We start from the raw sequence: 27335 nt of genomic DNA, 5'->3' as shown, positions 1-27335 counted from the left end.
TAGCCAAACTCCAGGGAGCACAGTTCCATTTATGAAATCTCTCTTCCTCTCTCCCTCCCTCCCCCCCCCCCTNCACACACACACACACACACACACACACACACACACACACACTAAGGCTCGGGACCTTTGTGGAAGAGGGAGCAGAAATCTAAGAGCCAGAGGTCAGAGAGGACCATCTGGCTTCTGGTCATGATGGACAGCTGCAGTCAAGAGCTCACAGCGGCCAAGGGTGTCTGCAGGAGACCCGCACAAGACCAAGGCAGCTGCCATTCCTGCATGGGTCCCGGGTGTAAGACATTCTACAGCACTCAGGAGCCCCTGCCTGTAGCTAAAGAATTATTGGCAGTTGGCAAAAGGGTGTGGCCCCCAGTAAACCAAACTCAGCCCAGTAGAATACATCCATGAGTACATGGATAGCAAAAATTCAACACTGTTGGGGGGGGGCGGTCATGAAGTTGGGACATCTATAAAACTCTCAAAGACTTCATAAATGTAATACATTTTCTTTCTTTCCTTCCTTCCCTTTTTTTCCTGCAAAGACTAAGGCTGGGGTGTAAATGCTTTCCATCCCTACTCTGGGAGAACCAGGGCTGTCTGGCACACTGCCATCCCACAGTCCTCTCTTAGCGTGTCCTTTGTGACTCTGGAAGAAGGAGCATGCTTTCTCGGGACTCCTTTGCCAAAGCCCACGGGTACTGCAGAGAGGCCCCTGGCTTTGCCTCCTTCTGTCATGTAACAATTCTCAGAAGTACGACTGTCTCTCAACCTGTCAGTGGGCCTTCCCTTCAGGACAAAGGAATCTAAGTTCAGTTGGCAGTGACCATGGCAGCCAGCATCCCGTCCCCAGGGCTGTGAATACTGCTCCCAAATGCACTGTAAGGGCAGCGCCTTCCTCCCCATATTCTAAATCTCCGGCATCCAGAAAAGCAACCCGAGTGCCGCCCTTCTCCATTGAAAGACAGTCTAGAGTCAGGGCCTAGCAGTCCAGGCCAGCTCTTCCCCAAACCCCAGGCTCAGTTGGATACAGAGCCTCATGGTCCAGGCCAGCTTTTCCCCAACCCCAGGCTCAGTTGGCTAATCACATGGACTTGGCCCTTGGCAGTGCCCAGGTGGCCAACACCTGAGCTTCCTGACCAGGTGTTTCTAGGTGAAACGGGCCTGGCTGGTCCCTTTAAGGAAGTGGAAATGCAGCAAAATACAAAAGCTACAGAAAACTGGGACAAGGAGGGGACCAGGTCAGCCCCAAGGAACCATGGGAGCTGCTGCGGAAACAAAACCCAATGCCCACCCAAGGGGAAAAGCGAGGGGGGTGGCCCTTTGGCACACCTCTGAGCAAGCACTGTGACAGGGAAAGATGGCCAATGCTCTGACCATTGCAAACTCTATGACCTTGAACTTCTGCTCTCCCTTAACTCAGGAGACAATGCAGCCAAAGCTTTTCCTGATTGTACCGGTTCCTTCTCTCAGGGTTGTGCCAAACTGCCTGACAGAAGCAGGTTAAAGAAGACCAGGTTTCTTCCAGCTCATGGCGTGATGCAGAGAAAGCCCCGCAGCGAGGGCATGACCACACAGCATCTGCCGTTGGGATGAGAAATGCATGCTGGTGTTCAGCTCAGTCTTCTTCAGCCCCAGGACCCCAGCCTATGGGATGGTACCAGTCACATTTGGGGTGTACCTCCTCTCAAGTTGGTAATCAATATTGATCCTCACAGCCGTTAATAATGGAGAGCTGGCATGATTCTGGAGTGAGTGACTAGAAATTCTGAGGGTTCTCAGGGCAACTTGGTAGTTGGGCCCCACTGACTGAATATGGCAAGAGGCACCTTCCCCTTCCTGGACACCCACAAAAGTCACCCTTGGGTTCTGTGGGCCCCTGAAGAATTGTGAGAGAACCCGGAAGCCTGAATTTGGTACATTTCCTAAGAGAAGTCACAGTGCTTAGCTTCCCTTTTGTTCCCAGAATCCAGTGCCCAAGTAGCCACCAACAAAGACTAAGGACAGCCAGGTTCCAGGCTATGTACACCAGGTGCCAAGACATTGGTAAAAGGCAGATGACTTGTTCCGGGGTTTCTCACCTCCCACCCCTCCCAGCAGGTTTCCTCAGATGATTGATAATCTCCATGGCAACCTGGAAGTCCTGATCACCTGAACTTCCCACCACCGCCTACCCAGCCTACTCAGCCAGCTCCTAGGATAGTCCCCACTGCACTTGGTCGCCAGAGATCCCTGAGCAAAGGTGATTTTGCAATGGCTTGCAGAGCTGCTAGGCAAGAACTTTGTTCCTGAAACCAGGTGCCGAGATGACAAACGCTTACTTCCCCTTAACGGTCGGCCGGGGTTTTATCAAGCAGGGAATCAGGTCTGATGAAGTCTAGAATAATCAACCGGATTGAAGCAAGGACATTAACAGGCCAGAATAGCAGGGCATGGCCTGTGGGTAGTTTCCAGAACACTGTGAACCAAAATGGCTGCTGCTTTCAGCCTTTCTGCAATAGCTTGACCTGAGAACACAGCGCGTCTCACTGTGGCTTAAAAGAAAAAAATAAAAGAAGAAGAACTGCAGACATCACCTGCTGGTTGTTGGGCCACAGGAAGAGGTTTTTCCATATGCAAGGTGATGATTCTAAGTGCATTTAGGCAGGGAAAGCAACGGAGGAAGCCATCAACTCTCCCTGGACATGGGGACTCGGGGTGAGGGAGCACCAGGCTTTCCCAACCCCTCCGAACAAAGAACAAAGGCAGAAATTGAAACTTAAGGACAAAGACACAAGCCCTTTTCATTTAGCTTCAAGGGCGAGTTCTTCAGGTTGGCCAGCAACGTCGGCCAACCCCTCACCTAGGCTTCTCCCAGGGGAAGGGGAGACATCGTCTCCAGCCTCTCTGAAGAACCCATCAAGCGGCTTTTGAAGTGGAACTGGCTTTTCACAGGGTGAGAAATCTGGCTTCGTCTTCAGGAGGAAGGAGAATGGCAGGACCCAAGGCTGGAAATGCAATACCAGGACCGACAAACTAAATGAATAGCTTCCCCCAAAGACCCGGTCTGTTCCGCATTCATCCGTGAGGATTTATTAAATAAAATCTTCCCTCCCCGAGACTGTGGGAACATCAAGGCGTTAACACGTGTGACTCTGGTCTGCATTTTGGGAGAGCAGCTGCAGGGAAAGATGGACACCAGCAGATAGATGATTGTTACTTGGACTAGCTCCCCAGCAGAGGTGGAACAGGGGAAGGGAGCCCATGGCTACGCAGAGAAGTCAAGACCACGGTCAGGGGATTTCGCCATGTGGAAAGGGAAGAAACAGGATTAGGGAAGGAGATGACAGAGGGCAGCAATGGAAATTCTAGCCTCCTGTGTCCCTGGGCCTCATCAGAGTGCCTGTCACTGAAGTCAGAGCGATGGCTCCATGAGTAAAGCGCTTACCTGTAACATTAATCAGAGGCCACAGGGTCCACTCCGTGTGAGCATGGTGGCCTCTGCCTAGCTCCACATCCTTCTAAGGTGAGAAAGGGGGAGGAAGCTCTCCAGAAGCTCTTGGGCACTCACAGACATCACATACACACATACACACCACATGCATATCACGCATGCCACACCACACACATACATACACAGTATACACATGCACATATCACATACAAACATCTATATATCACACCATACACACATCATACATGCATATTACACATACCACACCAGACACATAAATACACACTACACACATGCACATATCACACACATATACATACACCTCACACCACACATGTACACCACACACATACTCACGGATTACAATGCCTGTTGTCCAATAATATAGAACCAAAGGTAATAGCCAGAAAAAATTCCCATTCATTGTGAGAATTTTTTTTTTTGGTTTTTGTTTTTGTTTTGTTTTGTTTTTTTGAGACAGGGTTTCTCTGTGGCTTTAGAGCTTGTCCTGGAACTAGCTCTTGTAGACCAGGCTGGCTTTGAATTCACAGAGATTCTCCTGCCTCTGCCTCCCACATGCTGGAATTAAAGGCATGTGCCACCACTGCCTGGTTTCATTGAGAGAATTTTCAAGAAAAATATCTAAGGCCATTACCTTTGCAGGGTATTTCATTTTAACTCTCTCTGCTTTTGGCCTGAACCAACACGCCTCAATCTAGGGCCATTTCTGCTGCAGACTAAAATTGAGGGCTACTTTGAAAAAATAATAAATAACCAAAGTACCTATTTCCTTCAAGATCTTCAGATTGATTTCCATGTTGTAATCAGTTAAGGAGTATTTACTGAGCTCCTCCCAGGTGCCATATCCTGTTTGACATCTGTAAATAAATCAGTAGAAGCGCAGCTAAGGAGGTGGTGGTGGGTAGCATCGCTGTCTGCCTTTCCTTCTCCTTTCTGTATTCCTGTCACACTGGAGCCCGGGAAACACATTCCTCAGGAAAAGATTTAGCCAGCCACACTTCTCTGGAGGTTTATTTTCTATGCAAAGAGGCTTACTTGTGAGAGAAATTAGGGCAACAGTATGTGACAAGAGCCGCATATGGTTCCAGTGGGGTCTAGGTTTTCTCCATCCCCGGCGAATGGGGGCACACATAGAAGCTAGGGTGGTAAACTCCACATAGAAAGTTTCCCCAATCATGAAATATTTGAGAAGACCGGTTGGTGAATGCAACCAATAAGAACTGGACAATCTGCCCAAAACCACTCAAACTCAGCCACCCAACAGGACATGTCCTGGGGCTCTCTGTTCGGAGTGGCTGAGACCTCCTGGGAGCGAAGACCAGGGACTGTGTTCTGTCTCCCAGCTTGCCCTAGCTATGTATGTTCTCTTCCTTTAAGAGGACAACGGGGTAAGCATGCCAAGACTACTAATGCATTGAATGGTTGAGAAATGTCGGCCCCCGAAAGCTCTTTCACTTCCTGCCCGATGCCTCAAGGCAGCTCTCTAATTCAGTTAGCCTTTGCTGTTGCTAACGCTGCTGTGGGGCTGCCTCATTCTGCCCAATTTTCAATTTCAGAACTGGGTTATGATAATGGAACACTTGGTTTCTATTGCTTACAATTATACTTCAAGGCAGTCCGACTAGGGGCAAGAGTCAGCGATGTCAGGAGGAGGACAGAGTGAAGTGGGACAGAATGAGAGGGCCAGCCCCTGGGGACAGAGCCAGCAGGCAGCGGCTATCTTTCACCCTGCTCGGCAAAGGCCTGGCTCTCACGAGCTGACCTTGGTCTATGGGAAACTGAGTCCTTAGACCTTCCATCGACGGAGCAGTTAGCAGCCACCCCCAAGAACAAGGGTCACCTCATTTGACTTGTGTCTTTGCTCACTAGACCCTAGGGTCAGCAAATGACTTTCCCCAGTGACAGACACCAAAAGAAGCACCCAGGAGAGCTACGTGTTCTCCAAACACTGCCAGAGTCCTGTGATGGGAGCTGCTGGGGGCTGAAAGATCTTGTTCCTACTAAAACCCGAGTTTTCCTGATTGCTTGTAAGGGTCTAGCTTAAAATACAGACAGCTACCGTGTCTTTTAAGTGAGCTTTGTGCCAGGTACACGATATACGATGTACACCTGCTCCTTTAATCTTCCCATGACATACTGAGAAAAGGTAGACACGAAGTGGCTGGGGACATGACGTGGGTCAGCTGCCAATATGACTCTACCTGAGGAATAGGTGAATATAAGCCTGGGTTCCTGAGTCCCAGCATGCCACTCCAGGGTTTTCTGGCCTCCTGCTGCCTTTCTGTTGAAGAAGACCCCTTGCCAGCTGTGTGGATGCATTTGCTCATTCAGTGAAGAGTTCGTGAAGGGTCTCCCACACTGTAGGCCTTGGAGAAGAACAGGTGAATGACATAGAGTCTCCTCCTCCAAAATGAGACCAGGTACCGCCGAGCTAGCATGATCTGACTTTATTTGTATCAGAAAGGAGTCCATATCCCCCTCTCTTTGAGCCTCCCGGAGAGATTCAAAATCCTACCTGCCTACCTGTTACAAACCACGCCCTCATCCCACACTATTTGCAAACCTGGCGTGCATCATTTGTCTACCTGATGACCTCTGCTCCCTTGCTCCTTGCTAGAAGAATCCTCTTTGGACCAGAGCAGCCATGGACCAAACCGCAAGTGTTGGGCACAGCCTCCCTGGGCACAGCCAGCAGAAGAACATTACCCAACTTCGACCAAGAAACCAAAGATCTGGGGTTGAGTGTATAGAAAACTTTGTTTTCTGGACAAAATGAGATCGAGTGGGTGTCAGAATATCTCTCCTTGCTCCCCCAAGACCTTCATCCTACTTTTGACTGCTAGGGCTGCAATAGCCACAAACAGGCCTTGAGACTGCACAGGCCGACACTGACGCGGATCCCCAGACAGAGAGGTTCCTGGTAGACGACATGATGTCTCTTTTTCTCACCCCCACCATAGCCATGCCCCATACCACCTGTTTTCCTACAGCATCCTACTTCCTTCATGGCTCCCTGAGGTCAGGAGGCACATCACAGGCCCAAGCACACGTGCACACTCTGAATGACTAGAAAGCTCCCAAAACCGAATCAATTCCAAGGGTTCAGAGTGACAATTTCACAAGGGAAGGAGAGCCCGCAGATTGCAGGTTTGATGTGGCTTCAACAAAAAAGCAACTCAAAGCAGTTGAGCCAATCAGGCTCGATCTGTGGCCTGCTTTCCTTGACAGTATCTCTTAAAAGCACAGCTTAACGACTCCATGGACAGTTGTGCTTTCGTTGGCTATGCAGGGGGAAAGTGCACGAATTAACTCTCTGCTGAAATGGAGAATTCTTTGGCAGCACCTGAACCAAGCTCATTTGTGCATTTTAAAACAATTTGCACTTGGCCTTGTGCGGTGCTGCGCTTGCCCACATTGCCCCAACGGTGCCAGTGCAGGATTACTCTGCAATGGCACATCCACTCCTTGCCAGGACAGGGCCATCACCCATATGCCCTTCTTCCTGGCCAAGTCACCTAACAGCAACGGCAGTGGTCTCTTGAAAGGGGCACTGCAAGGTGTGGACTTGACAGCTTCCAAGTACTTTAGAGTGCAAAAGCAAGAGCCAGAGTGAAGGGAAGATGTGGACCACACCAAGTTGGAGCTTCAAGGGAACCCCTCTACTAGCTGTCACCTGATCATTATGTTTTGATGATGGTAACGATGTTTGGTGATGCTGGTGATGGCTGTAATGGTTATGTTGATGGTGTGATTCTCTTCATGGTCGTCTGTCTCTTACTGGGGGCAGTGAAATTATTTTTGTAATTGCTTACTTCCTTTCTGCTGATCAAGTGGATGGACTTAGGCTGATGTCCTTGGAATCTACTGAAAGTAGATTCAGGCCTGAGAAGGTGGTTCAGTGGGTAAAGTGTTTGCTGGACAAATATGAGAACCTATGCTTGAATCCCCAGAACCCACATTAAGCCAGACACGGTAGCATTCATCTATAACCCCAGCATGTCTACATTGAGATGAGGGATGGAAGCAGGGGGATGGTGGAAGCTTCTGGGCCCCTGAGCATGGTGTACAATGCAACAGACAGTAACAGCCCCTGCCTCATGTGAAGTAGAGGCCAAGGACCAATCGACGCTGGGGTTGTCCTCTAACCTCCACAGGTTGTACTGTGGCAGACATTCACACATGAGCCAGACGAGAAAGTGAATTCAGAAAACACTAAAGACTGTCCACCAGCCTCTTCCACATCTTCTGTGAAGAGGAAGAGCAGACACAGTCCTGTCCATACAGAACCAAGGGACTCCATAACCCTGTCCTGGTTCAGGGCAAGCAGGTTGTAAAATAGAACCCATAAATTCCTCCAAAGCTTTCAAAAGTGCATGCCAAAACCCATCTTGGATGCTTTATCAGATGAGAAACCACACAATCCACACAGACATGCAGGAATACATGCACACACCAATCCAGGCTGGTTGCTATATGGGTGTAGTCCTAAACTCTACCCTGCCTCTCATTTAGGATTCTAGGAGTGGAATCAGTCACAAATTTATGGATGAGGCAAAGTCTTCAGAGGTAAAGAGGCTCTGTAACAGTGCTGGGACACTAGCTCAGACTTGGTTAGATCCACAGTGTAGTCTTCTCTCTTCCTGATGCCCTCTGGACCTATGGCTGGTCCAGGAAAGGAGGCAGAGACTAAGATGTGGTCACATCTTCATTCTGGTCCCAGGTGTCAGGGAATGGTGGCCTGGAGGCCCACCTCTGCTCTGTGCCAAAGTCAGCATCACCAGGGCGAGGGACCCAGCTCCAGAGGTTTCTGTGAAGGAGATCTGGAACGACACGGGCTTCATTCTCCGTGGCTGAGTCATCTCTGTTGGCTGAATCATTTTGAAATAGTTTCTAGGTCAGACATGATCATTACAGAAAATTCGAGGCAAGCAGATCACTCTGGGAAAGGAAAAGGAAATGGCTTGCAAACGTCTCTTGACTAGGAAGAACCGTTCTTCATGTGTTGGTATAGCCTTATACACATATGCACACAGGTGTGCACACACACACACACAGACATGCTTATGTTAATACTAGAGATTCGTCCTAAGAAATGCAATTTACACAATTTTGTCTTTGTGTAAACTCCCCATACACCCCAGGCCTTAGCTGCAAGGCCCCGCCCGTTTCTCCTAGGTTGTGAACCCATGCAGCATGCTGCCCCACTGGATGCTGTAAGCAGCTGGAGTGCAATGTCAAGTATTCATACATGCAGCCGAGTGTGTGATGACACATGCATAAGTCATGCTAAGCAGTGGGTTGAACTACAGAGAATGCTACTGTGCTACTGGCTGATAGGAATTTTCCAGCTACATATTAACCCTATTGGCACAGTGGTCACTAGCCAAAAGCTTCATATGGGAGTGTCTCTCTCTCCCCCCTCCCCATCTCTTCACTTCATAAATACATATACATGCCATGTCTACACAATATTTGTTTTTACAGACCTCATTAGGTTTAATAGTTTAAATCTAATGTTATAACATTAACATCTTCCTGTATTATTAGCTACTCATTAAACGGATTCAGCTTTTTTTTTGTTTGTGTGCTTGTGTGCACATGCATAACACATGCATGCAGGTGTGCAGGTATTATGGAGGTCAGAGGTCGATATCACACGTCTTCCTCTATGACTTTCTACATTACTTTTTAAAACAGGGTGCTCACAGTGAATTTATGCTCACTGATTGGCTAGGCTGGCTGCCCATCAAGCTCTAGTACTCTGTCTGTTTCTGACCCCAACTCACACCAAGCTAAGCTTATACATTCACGTTGGGGAATCCACATGCAGGCCTTCAAGCTTGCATTCAAGCCTGTATTTAACAGGTGAGTGACCTCCCACGCCTCTAAATGAATTGTAAATCTATGATGGTCAGAGAGGAAAACGTGGGGCTGAACGAGTGAGTTAGAGGTTGGGGAGATGATTCCGTGGATAAAGCACTTTTGACACAAGCACAGAGATCTGAGTTCGAAACCCCAGAACGCTCATAAAAGATGTCTGCCACAGCCCCTCTGTGACTCCAGCACTCCCACAGAGACACAAGGCAGAGACAGGAGAGGGTCAACAAGCATGCGCAACAGAAAAAAAAAATAACAAAGGGACCCTGTCTCAAACAAGCTGGACTAAATCCTGACCTTGAGATGGGTCACATGACATGGGAGGGCGCAATCTGATCTTTAAAAGGAGTGAACGTAGAAGTCCAAATAACTCCAACTCATGCATCGTCACCTGGCTGAGTATTCCTCTTTCAGTTCCTCTCCAGCCGCCTATTTGCACACACAGCTACCAGCTAGCAAATGCACCATATCCTTGGCATGCTGTTTTAGAACGTGCACGCTCTGTGATGTGGGTAATATTATTTTTCCCATGCAGATGACTTGTTTTTATTGTGGTAAGAACTCTCGATATGAGGTTGTCTGTATTAACAGACATGTAAGCGTTCAAGAAATTAGTGTTGACTATAGGTCCAATGTCTGTAGTTTGTTCGTCCTGCTTCGGGGAAACTTCTTGCCCTTTCCCTTGTCTCCCCACTTCCTGGTAGACAGCTACCATTCCTCTCTTTGAGTCCCTGAACGTGGTTATTTTCCAAAGCTTCAAGTACCTGGAACAATGCAGCGTTTGTTTTCTGTGACGGGCTCATTTCACTTAGCACAATGTCCCCGAGGCTTACCCATGCTACCAGCTGCTGTAGAATTTCCTTCTTCTTGAGGGCTGAATAATATTCCATTGTTTGTAGATGCCACGCTGCCTTTATGTGTCATTCTGCCAATGGACATTTATTTGAGCTGTTTCTACAACTTTCCTATGTGGCCATTGTGGTTAAATCCATTTAATGAAAGAGTCGAATGAGAGCCAGAGAAGTCAAGAAACCCTCAAGTTCGCATAACCTAGTCAGACCAGGTCTTAACCATCTCTCCACCTCACCTCCACCTATGCCCTGTGGACCTCAGCATTTGCAACCACACCTGTGTGAGTAGCTGCCAGAGACCCCTGTCTGCATGCTTCCCATGCAGCCCGCAGATGCTGCCACACAGGCCTGCAGACAGTGAATGCAGAAGAAGGTGAGCCAAGCTTAGCCATCTCCTCTAAAGGCCTGTTTCTAGTCTACATTGTCCTCCTCCAGCTGACCACTAAAACTCTCAAGGGGTGCGTCTGTCCTAAATTCTGGTTCCTGCAGGGTGGGCTGTAGCCTGACATCTTTTGTACCTGTGGGATCCGGATCCACAGGTCCTCTGCCTTCCTTGGGCTGACAGTGCTCAGTAGGTTGCTGGCTTCCAGGGATGTCCTCACAAGAGAGAATGGAGTCGGTGAGAGAGAAACCACAGCCAATTACGCAGGTTTTTATGGACAGGAGTCCTGGGAGAGAAATCTGGGCCATCCCTGTGGAGCAGGGCTGGAGATGCCCTGGGAAAGAGGCACACAGGAGGAGGTGCTCTTGTGGAGTGAAGACCAGGCAGGAGAAAGAAAGAAAGAAAGAAAGAAGAAGCCGGTGGCTGGGCCGGGCATCTTGCATCTCTCTGGGGCTGGGTGAGCTAGAGAGGTACGAGTGTGTCCATCTCGATGGCCCACCTGCAGTTCCTCCTGCCAGGGATGCTGAGATGGGAGGGAGCACTTGCACCAACCCAGATGGCCCAACTAGCTGCTGACCTCATGGGGACCCAGTTCAAGGAAACTCAGAGTCTGATTTTCACCGCCACTCTAACACACAAAATGAGTACTTGGGTGAGGAACCCTTTGGGATTTTTTTTCCTTTCTAATTGGGACATACACCCAAGAAGGTTGGGGCGGGGGCTGAATGAAGAGTCTCTTAGGTGAATGTGTCTAGGCGACCTTAGCTGTCCCCCTTCCTTAGGAACTTACCAGATCAGCAGGAAGTCCCTTCACCCAGACCACTTCCCAGCATCAGAAAGCACAGAACATCCTGTCCCCACAGCTCTGCAAGGTCAAATCAATCAGTGGCATCTCCGTCCCCTTTTCTCATCAGAGGCCAGCATGGCCTTCCTCATCAGCATTCTGTCGGCTGGGCGTTGAGGCTACAGGAACTGAGAAGTAGGTCACCCCACAGACTGGGAAGGCTGCTGTGTGGTTTCAGCTAACTAGGTTGCTGGAAAGCCCCCCTGCCCACAGTTATCCCCTGAGTCACCACCCCTCCGTGAGGCAGCAGACTGCCTCTGTCTGCAGCTAGCTTTGGTAAAGAAAGCTGTGCTGTGTGGGGTTTAGAGAAGGGGTGGACGTCGCCTCTGACACCAAATCCAGCAGCCTCACCCTCATTCACTGGAGACCTTCTAGTGCCTTCCAGAAACCAGCCTCGGTGGGTGAGCACCCGGGAGCACGGCTGAGGATGAATCAGCCCCATCCGAGAGTCCTGATGCTCTCACAGAGTCAAGCACCAGAGCAGCAGGTGCTAGCGCAGAGGTGGCCCAATGGCCTAGTGGGCTACAGGTGGCACGGTGGGGGTGTACAGAGGGGCAAGCCTGGGACCAGATGACATCAGGGTAAGAGTCACCCATATCTAGATCCCCAAGTGGAGCCTGGGCAAGGGAGGAGGACAACACAATACTGATCCTCTTTGGGCCCTTGTGTTTTGCTAAGGAGCTTGCATTTTTACCCCGAAGATGCTGGGGATGTCTGGGTATTTCCTGATGGAAACATGATCAGAATCTATTCAGAAAGATGCCTCTGGGGCTGGGGAGTCCGTTCATTCAGGAAAGCACTTGTAAGACCTGAATTCAATCTTCAGAACCCATGACAAAGAAAAAGCACCTGTTAACGGCTCATGTTCATAATCCCCATTCCAGGTAGACAGAGGCAGGCAGATCCTTGGGGCTTACTGGTCAACCAAGCTAGCCTACTTGGAGAGTTCCAAGGCAGTGAGAAACCCTCTTTCAAGAAATGGATAGCATCTGAGGGATGGAACTGAAGCTTTTTCACTGTTAGGAACAAATATCTATAAGTAACAACACACACAAACTTTACACACATACATACACACACACATATACACACACACACACACACACACACACACACCTCTGACCACGAGGATGTGGGGTTAGTTTAGAGACAGGGAGCCAGAGGAAAGGCTTCAGTGATCTACTGGGGACCAGTTGGGCCTGGCAGAGAGTGACTCAGGACAGAAATTGCTTGGAGGGACACAAACTCACCCAGCAGGTGACAGTGTGAAGGAAGAGGGACAGGCAGAACTTCCATCCTCACCTAAGACCTGTTATATGTCCCTGGGTACGTGACCTGCATCATCTTGCCTAATCTCCACTGTTCCCTGATATGGGAACTGTGCTTGTCCACATTTTAAAAGAAAAACAAAACCTGAGACACAAAAGGAATCAGAGTGCAGAGCTTGGAAATGTTGTTTGAGGGTACCTAACCCCAGAATCCCTTGTTAACCCCAGTCTGCCACACCCAGCTTCAAGTGTGAACTAGAAGATTTGAGAGGGTGGCATAGGTAAATACAGGCAAGGAGGATGTCAGAAAAACATTAGACATACCCAGAGAACATTCGGGGCATCGTTACCCTGTAAACTTTTCTGTAATATGTTCTAGAACGTTCCCTCTTTTTTACTGTCTAAGGTAATACCCAAATGCAGTTACTGTTGCCATGGATGTTTGAACTATGACCACTGGGAATTTTCACTTTTATTTTCTTCTCACTATCTTAACCTTGAGCTACTCCATGAGGGGGCCGAAGGCTAGGATGGTCAAGGCAGATCAGGCACGAGGCCAACATGAATCGTGCTTGAAGCACAGTCAGCTCTATCTGGGCTAGAGTCACATGACCGGTGATTTCTACTTAACAGGTCTAAACCTACGTGACTAGCTCTTCTCACCATTTCTTGGGGTAGCAAAGCCTTACAAAAGTGAAGGAAAGACCCACCTTTGTGTGCAGAAAACCAGGGCACTGGACTGGGCAGATGACTCAGCGGATAAGGTTCTTGCCTTGCAAGCACAAGAATCGGAGTTGGAGCCCTGAAACTCACGTAAAAATCTTGCTGGCTCACGCTTGTATGCACAGCACTGGGGAGAAACCAAGATGAGAAGAGCCGTGGGGCCAGCCGGTCCAGCCAAGCCAGAAGCTCTAGGTTTGGTGGAAAACCCTGTCTCCAAAAATCAGGGTGGAGAGCTCCCCTGTGACAGCCTCTGCTCACACCACCACATGGACACGCACACGCGCACATGCATATACACACCCAAAGGAAAATGGAGCACAGCCCTTGGTTATGGAGCCTGGGTACTTAGCAACCCCCATCCCCCTCCCAAGTTCCCCACAGAGTGGGATGAGCATGCCAGCCTCAGAGTCTGGGACCACAGGTCATAGATGAATTCACGGCCTGTGAGAGATCTCCTTGGGGTGCATTAGAGTTGGAGGAAAGGGAATCAATGGTTCCTAAAGGTGGGTAGATATTTGGGGGCAATGAGAGGATAAAGGGACTCTCGAGAAATTCAAAGGAAAGATCTAGAAAACTAGGAGGAAATTATCTCATTTATTTTTCCCAACCACCACTTCCTTCACATATTCATTTCAAACCAAAGGAGAAAAAATTCCCTGGTCATCAGGAAGCCCATCAATACTGAGAGCCACCATGTATGACAGTGACTACCCAAGGCAGTGACCCATCAGGCCCAGACAAGGGCAGAAAGGTGAAGGCATCCCTGAGACTCTGGTCCAGGAGAGTCTCAGGGGATGAGAGCAGCTGCTGCTCTGCACACAAGAGAACTCCCCTGGAGTGGACTTGCCCTTTGAGTGACTTCAGTGGGCTCCAAGTGGAGAAAGGTCCTCATGTTGGTTCTGCAAGCTTGGGGGAGTAGCCTTGGAAATGCAAAGGTTCCGCATGAGAACCTGAATTCAATCCCCAAATCCATGTATAAAAAGCTAGATGTGGTGGTGCATGCTCATAACCCCTATACGAGGCTCCCTGGCCAAGCAGCCTAGAGCCAAACTGACACACTCCAAACTGACACACTCCAAACTGACACACTCCAAACTGACACACTCCAAACTGACACACTCCAAGCCAGGAGAGAGATCCTGACTTGAGAAAAGAAAAGCAGCAAAGAGGATATAGCACCTGAGAGGACACTTGAGGTTGACCTTTGACTCTCACGCAAAACGTGTACTCCTGTACATGCATGGGCACGTGCACATTCATGCATACACACTCAGGCGCATGCGTGCACACACACAAACGCACATATACAAAGAAAGATACGCCTAAATGGTTCCCACAAGTTCCTATGGAATCCTAAAAGAGCAAGTTGCCCCATTGTTCTTTCTAATGGGGGATAGCTCAAGATGTGAACTCGGAGCATCCAGAGGAGTTCACTAGCTCCCTTCACTGCCTCTGTAATTACCTTCAGGGTTCATGGCATGCCATGTGTCAGCTGCTAAGCCAAGCCCCTTCTAGTCCAGTCTGCATCTCAGCTGTGAATGGAGCCTTTCAGAACAGCCAAAGGAAGAAAAAAAGAAAAGAAAAGAGAGAGAGAGACTGGAACTCACAGATAAATAGTATCATTGCCCCGAACTCATTGTTTCAAGCACAAGATTTTATTTGGAGGGGGAAAAAAGTGTAATTATGTTGGGGTGGATTGTTAAATTCTTTGACTTCAAACTCAACACTTTCTGCAAGATTTCACCTGTGAAATCTGCAGCCTTTAATTACTGCCTTGCGTGTTAGAAAAGAGATGCCTTCCTTCTGAGTGGCTAATAACTTTATCAGAGGACGTAATTACAGATCTGACAGCGGTGGTCAAAACCACAGAAGTGTGTGGACGGGAACATTCTGGTTTTTGAACCTTGGACATGGTGCAGGGGGAGACACTTCCTCCTCCAGCATTCATCTGTCTGTCTGTCTGTCTGAATTTGTTGGATTTTCTTATTCCCTCCCCCAGCCCCATAACACCATATCTTCCTAAGGGGTGGAGAGAAAAAACGTTTAGAAATCGGTCCATTCCTGGATGGATTTCTTCCCTTCCCAGAAAGTGGGGGGAGAAACCCACTCTTCTGTAATTGGACAGTTTGATTGGAGGCAGGTGGTGCTGAGCAGAGGCAAGCACAGCCACAAAGCCAGTTTTGGCTTCAAGCGCTCTTCCCCGGTTCTGAGTTCCAACAGTACAAGATGGAAATTGGCTCCCCCAAACGCCAACAATAAATTTAGTCCCTGTTTCTCTAACAAGCACCCTATCACTGAGGACAGTTTTCAGCAAACTGGACAGCAGGCAGGCGCAGAGCTGGCCTGGGATAGCCCCACCCCCACCCCGCCACCCCCCTTCCCGGTCTTGATTTCCCAAGGCATGTTCTCGCTGCCACGAAACCAGGGCTTATGCGTGATGCTGGAAGCAATCGCGCACTGTCGTTGGAAAACCCAGCGAGATTTCCTTTTTCCGGGTAAACTGGCCTCTGCATTGCTCATGTTGCATTATCTTGAGCTAATGTTTGCTTGCCATGTTTTTGAGAAGCAAGCCAAGTCAGCGTGGCATTGCAGATTACAAACGTCCGTCCCGAGAAGGGGCCAGAAAGAATGGCCGAGGGAGTAAGTAGAAGCTGTATCCTGTTCGTCTCCTGCCTTTTGGTGAAGTCCCTGAGACCTTTATTTCTTTTCTCAAGGGCTAACTCATTCATTTTTACCCAGATCCTACACGCTGGTCAACAACAGTATTCCTCTTTTTGTGCAAAGAAGGTGATGGAACGCCTGAGCCTCAAGAGGGTAATTGCTTTAACCAACATCACAGAGGAAAGCTGCAGAGAAGCCACAGACCCAGGGCACTGACTCCCCAGACCCTGACTCCAGCTGTGTGTCTGTCAGGTTCCTCTTTGTAGCAAAGGTGTACTTTGAAACTACCATTTATAAGGATTCTAGAAATAAAGGAGCGTGAGCCTGAAGCTCAGTTCATAGGATGTTTGCCCAACAGATGTGAAGTCTTGACCTTGAGTCCCAGCCCTGCAGAAACCAGGCATGTCGCCACAGGTAGCCCCAGCACTCGGGTGGAGGCAGGGGAATCACAGTCTAAGGTCATCCTCAGCCTCAGCTGCATAGTGAGTCGGAGGCCTGCTTGGGGAAGACAGCATTAACAGCTCTATGGAGTGGTTGACCTTCATCCACTGTGACAACTCAGTCCCTTCATTCATCTTCCCAACGACAGGTACAACCAACTTGTCAGACCCCCTTATAGGAAGAGATGGAAGCCGAGACAGGAATGGGTCAATGGCAGTGGAACGACACCTTGGTAGGATGGTAGGACTGCTTAGCTACATTGTCCCTTACCTTCTATTTGAGCTTTCTCCTCACTGGAGGGCCTTGAAGATGGACTTGGTGAAGCAGAAGCCACTGGTCTCTCTGTCCCTCTTCTCAATTTGGCCACACTGAATAAGTCTTCTTCTTCTACTTTCTAATAATAATAATAGTAATAATGATATAATATATAATATATTATAATAAATATTACTATCAATTCATCCCAGCTTTGACATGCTCTCTGATTCATTTCATCCATGCTCAGATTTTTCTAAGCACACTCTAGATTAGTTTTGAACTTCTCATTCATTTGCAGAACTTGAAAATAACCTTCTCTGATCTCAAATGGATGCAGGCAGAAACAATCATCTACCTCCCCTCAGTGTGTCTCCTAACAGTTGGATATCTGTATCAAATTATTCTGGGAAAACCAGTTAGAGAGTTTGTTCAGAGGCTCTAAATTGCAACACTCTTGTTTGCCCTTCCGAGCCTGTGGCTCACAATCTTGACCTCGCTCATGGGGGAGGAGGGGGTCTCAGAGCCTGAGGCTCTGGGGAAGACACTGTGTACCCTTGACTGGCCAGGCCACTTCTCCAAATCTCACTGGCAGGCAGTATTCCCTGAAGGCTGGCTAACTAGTGTGAGGCATCAAGGACAAGTTTCTCCTGGAAGAACTCTTCTACCCTAAATGAACAGCTTCAATGGGGCTGCCACCCCATTGGCTGACGGTGACAGGCAAGTACCAGGAGGGGTCTAGCAGGACCAGGGACACTTTCTCAGAAAGGACTACTCACTGACTAAACCTGTCTGAAGGCAGACTGCATTGGCACAAGGAGTGCTGGCTGGGAGATAACTCTGAAATCTTGGCAATACTACAGGACCAATATTTTTACAGAGGTGACACCATCTTAAACAATGTCCCCAGTGTGCAGGCTACAAGCGGCCCTCTATCCACAGCCAGGAAGGGTGACTGTCCTTCCCACCTCTTCTGAGCAAGGAGGCTCAGGGGAGGGGGCCAGGAAATAGAGGTAGAGAGTGAACGTGTTAGAGACACAGGGATGGGAAAGCCATTGCGGGGCTCTCCTATAATGAAGCCACCTCTGTCAACCTGCCCCAAAGCTGGCTTCCCAAGGTAGACACAGACCCAAGTGATGCCATCTCAGAGGCCAGATACTCTTCTCTATTTGTTTTTCCAAGCCTGTGTGGAAACAGCCGGGCACAAAGGCCACGGCACTCTTCAGTTCCTCCTCCTGCGTCCTGCTGTCCCAGCACCTCACAGACAGGTGGACATGGCCCGTGGGACGTGGCCTCCTCCCACTCTGGCCTGAGCTCTTTTTCTGGAGCATCGCCACCTGTCCCTCACTCTGTCAACAGCGTCCTCCTGTTTCCTAGAATTATTATTCCTTCCCAAAGCCCGTGGCATTTCCCAGCAGAAAAAAAAAGAAAAGAAAAGAAAAGAACCCCAGCACCTGCCAGGCCAATGCACAGGGTTGTCTAAGCAGGGCGGCCCAGCTGGGGCGAGATGGACGTGTCCCACACCCTCCTGATATGCAAGCCCCAGGTGGGCAGAGAGTTGGAAAGTGGCCCAGGCTGTGTCACAGGGTCCTCGGCTGAAGCTGAAGGCCACGAGACATGCCCAGGGGACAGTGCTATCGGGACACCCATCCACTGTATTTGTTTGCTGAGCCAGTGTAAGCACAGGCCATGAATGGGATGACCTGCACAACAGACATGAACTCTGATCGTTCTGGAGTCTGGAGTATCAAGGTGTGCCATGAGTTCTCTCTGGGGACATGCTGGGGACCCTCATTCACCTCATCATAAGGTTAACCTGACTTTCTTTTCTCCAGTGAGGTACCATGAGCCATATTTTGACAAATTGTCTGACACACCTTCTCTTTCCACAGGTAGTTAACATATATTCTAGAATATATGTTATTCTTCGGGCAGGCCCCAGGTCTTCCTTCACCAGCAGTGTGCCAAGTTGGTTAATACCCTGACGTTGACGATCTCACCGGTAAAATGGTGCACTATGTTGGCCAATTCTCCTGAGACTCAGCCAGCGCCTGTTATGCAGTTAGCACTTAGTATACTGTAGTTCTTGATAATCTCTGTGCATATACATTCTTACAAAGCATCAGGTGTAGGTCCAAAACCACAGGAGAAGTTAAAACCAACTGTGTCCCCATGACAGACAGCGGGGATCCCAACCAGGCACTCCCTCTCGTTATTCCCTGTGGCGGAGTCCTCGGGTGAGATCACACACTTACTTGGGAAAGCAATGTGTCTGTCACATGTGTCAGACAGGGTGGGGAAAGATGCATTTGAGCAGCAAGGCAGCTGCTTTCTAGCGATTAAAACATTCCAACTTCCTCAGCACAGCCACCAGAAGCTTGCATGTCCTTGAGGTCTATGAGTTGGAAGAGAGGTCGCCTTGAAGCCTCAGACTGGCTTCTGCCTCAAAGAGGGCAGCTTGGTGCTGCAGGACCTGCCCTGGGGCCAGGCAGCATCCTGCTTCCCTCGGGCCTCCTCTCCTCCTCTTCTCCTAGAACCTGCCTGCCTCCTCACAGTAGCCTCAGGAGCCAGATCTTGCCTCCTCCACATCCAGGTCTGTGCAAAGGTGCTCCAAAGGACAGCCACACTGCTGCCTTCACACCTCGGGTCCCCGGGAGGAAATCCATGTGTTTCCTATCGCCCATCAGCTACCGTCCACCCACCATTCAACTGCACTGCCATGGCACCAATGTTAGTGCACCCCCATGCATGGATGCCCTAGGAACTGAGAGACACAGAATATATATTCTTAGCAAGAAACAGAAGTTGGGGAAATTAACGGAACTGTCGAGGCAGGAAAGGCAAGGAGGGAAGGAAGCAGGCGAGGATGAAGCTCCCTGGGGGTATAGCAGCCCTAACCCTTCGGCCTCTGGATGCCTCACCACCCACACCCAGATCAGCCCTTAGGATTCTTTTTTTTTCCTCTGCAGAGATGGGTCGGGATGGTTCAGGCTGCGGTATGTCTATTAGAGACTTGGTCTTACTATATACCACAAGCTGGCCTCAGCCTCCCAAATGCCAGGAGAAAAAGCTTGAACACCTAGGTCCAGTACCTGAGTTCTCCACGGCTCTCTCATTTGGCAATGTGTGGGAGGCCATGAGCACTGAAGCAATGAAGCCTTGTGGTCAGGCTGGAGCACAGACTTAGGATGGAGTCATTGGAACTGCAGCTCTAGAGGGGCCAAGGCTCCAGTTTTACTGGGTTGAGGAGGTGGGCAGATCAGCCTGTGGGTGCTGCATACCTGTGTTCCTGGGGGTCACATGCCTATCCCAGGTACCAGATACCTGTGTTCCAGGTATGTACACCTGTGTCCCTGGGCGATGCATGCCTCTGTTCCCAAATCTCACACACCTGTCCCAGATACCGCACACCTGTGTCCTTAGTGTTGTACACCTGTATTCCTGAGTCCCACACACCTGTCCCACATCTTACACATATGTGTCCCTGGAGCCCGCAGTACTGTGGGCTTGGCGTTGGCCATCCCTTGATGCGTGAATACAGGCACATTCTCTGTGAAGCCACATTACCAACCCCACCAATTCGACTCTTACCAAAATTCTAGGCGCTATGGCCATCTTACCCATTTTCATCTGAGGAAAGAGAGGCCCGTGGAAATTAAGTCACTCGCCCAAGATCACCTATGAGGGAAGTGGCAAAGCCAGTTCCAGACCAAGCCTTGGTTGTAGGCATCGAATTCTGCCTGCCTGAGCCACTTACCCTCCTGGCAGAAGAAGTCACCGCCTGCCTGGGAGAAATATCTGCAGCCATGCTGCACCGAAGCATTTGAAGAGACTACATCCTACTCTTGGACGAATTAAGTACCTTCTGGGAAGCCACCCAAGGGAAACAGCCCAGAATAGGAGAAAAGCCACTCTGCGTGAAGATGTCCGTTGCTTTATGTTTATTGAGCACACGCTACATCCTCAAGTCCTGGGAGACCTATAAATCTCCGTACACAGGCAAACAGTCCAACTCGTAAGGATATTAAGCTACATGCTCACTTAAAGGCAAAGGGAGTGAGAACGTGGAGCAGAGTATGAGAATTCTTCAAGGGGACAGGCGCACACAATGCCTGGGTGTTCTGTTTTCTCCTACCGGTCCCCCGTGGGGGCAGCTGCACGGGGACTGGACGGGTCATCAGGAAGAAAATGAGGAGAACGAAGGTTTTGTCTGCTGAGCCCACAGTCGCTGGATAATTTCAACTGCTCAGGAGAACTGATGCGTAGGGGAAACAGAATAAAACAGAGCTCATTGGTAAGCACCAGGAGCCGGCTGCCGGAGGAGGTCGAGCTAACTCGCTGCTTTCCTCCTGGCCTCAAACCTTTTGCATTTTGAGCTTTTCAGTGGTGAGCATTGTAAGGTTGGTTTGGTTTGTGAATAAGACACATACTTCAGTTTCTGGAGACAGTGTCCCTCTCTGGCTTCCCATCAGTTCCATGCATCCATGGTTCTGAAGGACATTCCGTGTCAGACTGTGGGAACCTCTTAAAGTCGCTATCACACAGCAGGCCATAAAAAATACATGAATACCCCTGTAACAGAGACGCCGTGGTCACATAAGAGGACTGATCTTAGATCCAGAACAGACATGTTTGTTGACCCCAGCTCGGCTCCTTTGGCTGGGTGACCCCAGGGCACATCAGTCCCTAAGTCCCATACGCATTTCGCAGACAGTAGACACCCAATCACTGGCGGTGATTGTGCCGCTAGATGTTGAACCTATGTTACTTGGAGCAGCCGTGAAGTTTTTTTGTCACCTTCTCTACTTCTGTTCAGCAAGTGTCACCAAGTCCGACCCCCATCCTGTAAGAGCAACTCTGCGCATCTGATGGATGATAGGACACTGCGGAAGAGCCTATCAAGAGACAACTGCGTCTCTCTCAGAGAAGGAACCAGAAGAGGGCTTCACTGACAGGACCCTGAAGGGAAGCTGCCATGATGGGAGAGCGCTGGCTGATGCTCTCGGCTCAGGGATCAAGCTCCACTCCTGGCTGGGCTGAACTTCCTGGGGAAGACAGGCATGCTCTATCCTGCTTCCAGTTTGCTTTACCTCACAGGGTGGCCAAAGAGAAAGCCAGAAGTAAACAACGCAAGTGACGAGGACATTATCAGATGGCTGCGGTTACGTGTGCATTTCCCCCTGACCCTCACGGTGGTTGTCACATGCTAGGTGGTGGCAGGAATTAATTGCCAGGATCGATACCTCAGACAGTGACGTCTGAGGCCCCAACTCACAGCTGCCAGAGCAATGGAGGAGATTTTGCCTCATGTTAGACGCATCAGAATGTGAAGAGTCTGGTCCTGGTATATCCCCCAAATGAGACTGACCTCCTGGACAAATAACAAAAAGCCGGGGAACTAGCCCCAGATCCTCCTGGGGCAGGGGCCTTGTGCTTCTCCAGCCTCACGTCCACCTGGCCTAGATGACCTCACTATCCCCCCATCGCGCGTCCCCACTCTGTCCTGCCAGCTTCTCTCCCTGCCCCTCCAGCAGCTGCGGCACCTTCCATCCTGCCGAGTTTACCTGCCCATCAGACAGAAGCTGCCAGAACAGGCAGAAACAGAAAGGCCACCACCGCCTCCAGAAGGCAAGCGAGAGGAGAGTGTGGCTGTGAGGACCAAAAGGACCAGGGTGTATCTCTCAGGTGGGCAAACGTCAATTCCAAGATCCAACATTGTCTGTTCAGCTTATAGCCAACTGTGAGCTACGGGGAGATCGCAAGTCCTCATTGGCCAACATCAGGGGCTGCGCTCGCCAGTGATTCCTGCCGGTGGAATCCCCATGATGGAATTATCTCATCTCTATTAGTCTGCTGGGCCTTCCATAATAAAGACCTATGTCTGAGGTTTACACAACTGTTAAGTCCAAAGCAAGCTTCCTCTCGGAGCCTTTCTCCGTGACTGCCCCCCTTTCCTCAAGGGCTTACACCTTCTGGTGTGTCTCTATCCTAATCTCTTCACAGTAGTACCACAGCCAGACCCAGAGAGGGCCACCCCAAGGACGTCATTTCGACGGAGTTTCTTTAAGGCCCTAGTAGGTCTCGTACATCTAAACACAGTCACATTCTAGGGTTAGAACCCCAGCCTGTGGTTTGAAGGGGAGGATGCGCACAGGTTCCTTAAATGACCAAGGGAAACCAAAGGTCAGGGACCTCTCCTGGGTTTTAGATAGCTTGGTGTCAGAAGCAAGATTATGGCACTAAGTTGCTGACCCACAGCAACCGCCTCTCCTATGACCCTGGAAACCACACATAGTTCTCAGCAACATGTGAGCACAGTTCTCCCTGGGGAAAGCAAGGCTGGCTGCCGTGTAAGAGAGCATCGCGTTTAAAGCAAGCAGTTCTAGGCATGCCATGTTGGCCATCTCTGTGGCTTCTGGCAGCTCATCTTAAGCTCTCAGAGCCCGACTCTTCGCATCTGTGAAGTAGAAGAGATAATCCCAAACTCACAAAGCATCATCTTGGATATCCGTATTGGGATGTACCACGGATCAAGGTCAGGATGGCGGGCCCCATCACATAAATCAGTAACAGGAACCCAACCGACCTGGACCCCAGATGAAACGCACTTGCTGCGAGCTGTGGAGTCTTACTTACTATATCATGGTACGGCAACTTCCCCTTGTGTGCCCCCATCAGTCTCCCGGATGTCAGAGAGGTGATGGGCTCACTCTTCTCTGGGACAGTGAGGTAGAGAAGGAAGAACATGGTCTAGGGGACACTGGGACAGGAGTAGGACCTCTGCGTTTTAACCGGTGACTGGGGACAAGCGCTGAAACTATCCCGATCACAAGCTCCTTGGTTGACAATGGATGATCCTATGGTAACTGCCACCACAGTGAAACTGCTGGGTTCAGTATGAGACAGGGCATCGAGCTGGCTAGAGCAAGTGTCTACCAAGTGTTAGGTGAAAGCTAGGGAGCAGGTCTGTCCAAGCGTGAGCCTGTAGCTCATGTGTGTCTCAGTGTCCTCTGTCTGTCCTATCAGGTGGGAAAACCAGGCCAGGCTTTCTCAGCTTTGTGGATACTCCTTCAGTGTACACTTAGGATATGCATCATGGCCACAGCATCCTGGACACACCCATTGTCCTCTGAGAGGGCACCATGGCACTCAGCATTCTCTAGGCGATGAGCAAGTGTGTCTGGTTAGTTCCCTTGTCTCGGCCAGCACCTCGTCTCGTTCAGTACTCAGACAGGCAGAAGCAAAGCGAGCTGATTTGATATCTTTGCCCCTTATCTTCTGAGTCCAGATCTGGGTCGCTTTCGATAGCAAACAGAAACTCTTGCTTTTCCTTTGCGTGATATACGGTGGCCTGCACTTATGGAAGCTGCAACGGCATTCTAGACCCTCCCTGGCAGAGAGCTCTCCACTGGCACTGACCTTCAGGTGACTTGGTGACTGCTTGGCTGGCTGGTCGGCCCCGTTTCCTTAGTTGCTGACATTCTTCCATAGTCTCACTCCCTGCTCTTACGCTAAGTAAAGGGAGGGGAGAAGGGATGGATGAAGTTGCTGTGCTTTTAAATATGCATAGAGGTATGTAAGACATATCACAGTGTGGCTTATATGATAAATGGGGAAATAAGAATCTTAACAAAATATTGTTGCCTTGATATCTTATTTTTTAAAAATTATTACAGGCCAGGCATGGGGTGCACACCTTTTATCCCAGCACTCAGGAGGCAGAGACAGATGGACCCTTATGTGTTGAAGGCCATCCTGGTCTACAGAGCGAGTTCCAGGAGAGCCAGGGCTATGTAGAGAGACCCTGTCTCAAAAACAAAACTTATTACATTGACTTATAATGTATGTTGGAGAGGAAGTTCATGCACATGGCACAGTGAAAGGAAGACAGTGGGCAGAGGGCAGCCTATGGAATCAGCTCTGTCCTTCTGCCTACCACAGAGCCAGAGTGACCAAACTCAGGCCGTCTGGCTTAGGGGTCTTCTTGTGAGAAACCATTAATTCTTTTATCTACGAACAGCCAAAATAAAATCTAGCTGCCCCCAAAGTTTCCATCACCCTTTCCTACCAGGTGTGAGGAGGCACCAGGGTAGGATTGTGCTCCGGATGGCATGGGAGCTGGCTGCAGGCCTTCCTGGCTGGCACTCTACCGCGTGGGCCAGGCTAGGTGAGCCGTAGTTCTCTTCCGGCCCTGTAACACACAAGGCACACAGTGCATATGCGGCCTTTTCCTCGCTGTGGAAAGTCTTTGATCACGTGGATTTGAGCTCAAATGGGTGCTATCCCCCGCTCGTTCACTTCCTCTTGGAATGCTGGGATCTCAGAGCATCCTACACGATGCCAGCCCTGCCCCAGCCTACGGGAACTCAGCAACTTGGCTCCAACTGGGTGTGCTCCAAAGTTCAGCATTTGCATCTCAGGGACTAAATTCAGTAATAACACCACAATTTCACCCAAAAGCATTATAGTGATTATTGAGTTATATCAGGAGCTTGTTTAAGATAACATCTTATTTGTACATTGCAGCTCAAATAGCTAGTTAGTACAGCCCATGCAATTGTTAGACTCCTTCTGTGCATTAGCATAACCGCCCTGGAAGCGCCTTGATGCTTTTTAAACATGCGAGCAGCTAAAACCGAAAGCATAAATATATGTCTCCTAAGGTGGTGGCGGAAGGAGAATGAGAGGGTTTAGGTTTTCATGTAAACAGGAATTTACTTGTCTCTGGTATAGTGCAGTGGGATGTGGAAATCCCTCAGAGTTGGAGAATTGGTTCCCTTAAGGAAGTTAGAGCTGCTACCTGAGCCACCAACTAACTTTCTGCTTCTCTGGGAGCTGTGCATCTTTGCCATGCTATACACCTGACCTACGTGTCTCTGTGCATGAGAGGATCTAGTGGACCCTAGAGAAAGAACTTGTCTTGGGGCGCCTGGCTCATAACAATTCACGTTTGTAAAACTCCAAGGTCAGATGTAATCACCAGATGTGGAGGAGGAGATTCCATTGCATTCCAAACAAGCTTCAAACCAGGAGGGCAATCGGGGTCAGCGCTCCAAGAGAATCTCTCTCTACAGGACAGACGGGAGAGTCTCCTGCCAAGGGACATGCACTGTCCCTTCCTGGGCTTTGTGTCCACACCTCCCTGCCTCCCTCTTCTGGTGACTGACAGGGTACTCAGCACTAGCGGGGCATGGAGGAGTCTCCTAACATCACCGGTCCTCAACTCACCATCACCCACAAGACTCCTGCCCTGCAAACCCAGGCCGCCCTTCGCTGCTCACAGCCATCCTCGTCTCCCGACCTGGCAGCTGGCTTTCTATGTTGGAATTTTCATCCTTGCCAAGCAAGGTGGCTCTCTCCACGATCAAATGCTCAACCCGAGAGACCTGAGCCACTCTGGAAGAGCACCCCATCCAGATCTCAGGGGCGAGCATCCAAACCTTCCAGGCCACACAGCTGGTCACAGCAGTGTGAATTTTCCCAGTGCCAAGGCTTAGCTGAACATCCTCCCAATAACAGCTGCTTCCTCCTCATCCCTGGACTTGGGAGATATGCTCACCAGTGACCAGTGTGATATGGACCCTGACCGCCAGGCAAGAATACCATAGCTCTAGAAATTAAGCCAGCCACCAGTAGCACATATTCTGTTTCATCCATAATGGGAATTCATATAAATCACCCTGAAATTCGACCACATAGGACCAGTAAATTGATTTGGGATCTTTTGAAATTCTTTCGGTGCACTGAACATTCCATGGCTAAGTCACCATGGCCTCTTCAGGGATGCTGCCAAGGGATCGCCAACTAACCCCTACGATGGCACACAGAAGACGTAGCTCTGTGGGCACATACAGGACGAAACAGGCACCAAGCCAGTCAGCACCGCAGCTGGATAGCATAGATATAGGAGCAGACTGCTCCCCGGTGCCTAGGGAAGGGAAGCCTGGGCTACCTGAGCTGGGGAAGATGTCCTTTAGGAGACCCATTCCTTCTCTGAGGAATCGAACTGTGCCCTTCCCAAAGCTGAAACACAGTATCCCACCTCCACTAGCTTCCAGTATGGCCTTATTTGGGAAGAGGAATGATGTCTGATGTTCTTTTTAAAGGGGGAAATGTAGCCGGGCGGTGGTGGCGCACGCCTTTAATCCCAACGCTCCGGAGGCAAAGGCACGTGGATCTCTGTGAGTTCAAAGCCAGCCTAGTCTACAAGAGCTAGTTCCAGGACAGGGTCCAAAAAACAAACTGTCTCAAAAAAACAAACAAACAAACAAACAAATAAATAAATAATAAATAAAAATAAGGGGGTAGATGTGAGGCTAGGTTGACGGTTCAGACAGCAGAGCACTTGCAGGCAAGGGGACGTGAGTTCAATGCCCCACCCAGAACCCACTATTTAAAAGCCAAGTGTGGTGGTGTATGCTTGTAATCTCCTCATTGGGGAAGTAGAGACGGTCATATTCCTGGGGCTCACGAGTCAGCCAGCTAGTTGGGGAAATCCAGACAATTGAGAGACCCTATCTCAAAAATATTTGATGATGGCTCCTGAGGAACAGCCAGGACATCTGGCCCCCATGTGCATATA

General features: G+C 49.7%; 1 long non-coding RNA gene across 1 annotated transcript in view; it reads right to left on the bottom strand.

Annotated features, from left to right (window-relative positions):
• The window catches only part of LOC126501361 (uncharacterized), a 151885-nt gene that overhangs the window by 68445 nt on the left and 56105 nt on the right, over positions 1 to 27335 (bottom strand). Inside the window, exon 4 of the long non-coding RNA XR_007591652.1 lies at positions 16769 to 16892. This is a non-coding gene — a long non-coding RNA (uncharacterized lncRNA). The remainder of the gene's footprint in view (positions 1 to 16768; positions 16893 to 27335) is intronic.

The sequence above is a fragment of the Alexandromys fortis genome, unplaced genomic scaffold (genome assembly GCF_014885135.2).
Source record: "Alexandromys fortis isolate MF-2015 unplaced genomic scaffold, M_Fortis_MF-2015_v1.1 scaffold_30, whole genome shotgun sequence".
NCBI classification, from domain to species: Eukaryota; Metazoa; Chordata; class Mammalia; order Rodentia; family Cricetidae; genus Alexandromys; species Alexandromys fortis.
The sequence above is the reverse complement of the archived record's forward strand: the minus strand, read 5'-3'. Positions and strand labels throughout refer to the sequence as shown.